The 2,261-nt window shown below is 44.3% G+C and overlaps 1 non-coding gene across 1 annotated transcript; it reads left to right on the forward strand.

The window, feature by feature from the left end:
- Positions 1-1,763: 1,763 nt before the first annotated feature.
- On the forward strand, positions 1,764-1,868 carry LOC114678527 (U6 spliceosomal RNA). Its single transcript, XR_003729966.2, has one exon. It is a non-coding gene; the product is annotated as a U6 spliceosomal RNA (small nuclear RNA).
- Positions 1,869-2,261: the final 393 nt, after the last annotated feature.

A 2,261-nucleotide genomic window follows, 5' to 3' on the forward strand; every position in this document is an offset into this window, starting at 1 on the left:
CGAGATCGTGCCACTCTACTCCATCCAGCCTGGCAGCAGAGCGAGACTCTGTCTCAAAAACAAGCAAACAAACAAACAAAAAACCTGCAATATTTCAAATAAAAATGCTGTAAAAACCCATAATTCTTCTTCATCAGTTTATTTAATCCCATGTAATTAATTTTTGCTCTGCTTGATCTTGGTTAGCAGCTCACGAACCCATCAGTTTCTTCATTAGAGTTCTGGAAATTTCTACCTAGTTCAGTGGTATGATCTTAAAGTTATCAGAAACCTACATTTATTTGTCAGAGTCCTCTCTATCCTTCTGTTAAAAGAAAAAGCCGAATTAAATTTAAAGGAGTTTAATTGAGCAATGAATGATTTGCGAATCAGACAACCCCCAGAATCACAGCAGATTCAAAGAAACTCCAATGGTGTCTCGTGGTCAGAAGAAATTTATAGACAAAAAAAAGGAAGTGACGTACAGAAACTGGAAGTGAGGCTCAAAAAAAGCTGAATTAGTTACAGCTTGGCATTTGCCTTATTTGAATATAGTCTGAACACTCAGCAGTGTATGAATGGTTGAAGTATAGCTGTACTGGCATTGGCTAAGACTCAGCTATTGTTATAGGCACTATTGTTATAACTTCTAAGTTAGGTTTTCAATTTTGTTTACTTATTAAGTTAGGTTGCAGTTCATCCACAAGGACTCAAATATGGAAGTACGGAGTCCTTCTCATTTTGTTTTCCTTAACATTTCCCATGAATCTTCGGAGTTTCCCTCCGTCGCCCAGGCTGGAGTGCAGTGGCATGATCTTGGCTCACTGCAACCTCCATCTCCCGGGCTCAAGCAATTTTCCTGCCTTAACTTCTCAAGTAGCTGGGATTATGGGCACACACCACCATGTCTTGCTAATTTTTGTATTTTTAGTAGAGACAGGGTTTCACCATGTTGGCCAGGCTGGTCTTGAACTTGTCACCTCAAGTGATCCACCTGCCTTGGCCTCCCAAAGTGTTGGGATTACAGGCGTGAGCCACTGCACCGGGCCACACTTCCCATGAATCTTCTTGAAGACACAACACTTTAGGATTACAGTTGTTTGCAAAAAGCTCTCAGAAGGGCTGGGCAGGTGGCTCATGCCTGTAATCCCAGCACTTTGGGAGGCCAAGGTGGGCAGACTGCTTGAGCCTAAGAGTTCGAGACCAGCCTGGGCAACACGGTGAAACCTTATCTCTACAAAAAAAAAAAAAAAAAAAAAATTAGCTGGGCGTAGTGGTGCACACCTGTAGTCCTAGCTACTCAGAGGATCCCTTGAGCCAGGGAGGTGGAGGTTGCAGTGAGCCAAGATCATGATATTGCACTCCAGCCTGGGCAACAGAGTGAGACTCTGCTTCAAAAAAGAAAAAAAAAAAGGTTTGAGAACAGCATGAGAATAAGATAATTAACTGTGGACTTAAAATGGCTATGGTTAAAAGTCTGATTCGAGGTCAGGCATGGTGGTTCAGGCCTATAACTCCAGCATTTTTGGAGGCCGAGGTGGGAGGATCACTTGAGGCCAGAGGTTCAAGACCAGCCTAGGCAATATGACAAGATTTTGTGTCTACAAGAAATTTTTTAAAAATTAGCCAGGTCTGGTGATGTGTGCTTGTAGTCCTAGCTACTTGGGAGGCTGAGGCAAGAGAATTGCTTAAACTTAGGAATTTGAGGTTGCAGTGAGCTACGATTGTACCATTGCGCTCCCACCTGGGTGACAGAAAAAGAACTCGGTTCTAAAAAAAACTGAACATTAAAAAAAATCTGGTGCTTGCAATTAGAATGATACAGAGATGATTAGCATGGTCCCCTCCATAAGGATGACACGCAAATTTGTGAAGCATTCCGTATTTAAAAAAAAAATCGGCCGGGCGCGGTGGCTCAAGCCTGTAATCCCAGCACTTTGGGAGGCCGAGACAGGCGGATCACGAGGTCAGGAGATCGAGACCATCCTGGCTAACGCGGTGAAACCCCGTCTCTATTAAAAAATACAAAAAGCTAGCCGGGCGCAGTGGCGGGCGCCTGTAGTCCCAGCTACTCGGGAGGCTGAGGCAGGAGAATGGTGTAAACCCGGGAGGCAGAGCTTGCAGTGAGCTGAGATCTGGCCACTGCACTCCAGCCTGGGCGACAGAGCCAGACTCCGTCTCAAAAAAAAAAAAAAAAAAAAAAAAAAATCAGGCTGGGCACAGTGGCTCACGCCTATAATTCCAATACTTTGGGAGGCCAAGGCAGGTGGATCACTTGAGGT

The sequence above is a fragment of the Macaca mulatta genome, chromosome 5 (genome assembly GCF_049350105.2).
Source record: "Macaca mulatta isolate MMU2019108-1 chromosome 5, T2T-MMU8v2.0, whole genome shotgun sequence".
Classification (NCBI taxonomy): Eukaryota; Metazoa; Chordata; class Mammalia; order Primates; family Cercopithecidae; genus Macaca; species Macaca mulatta.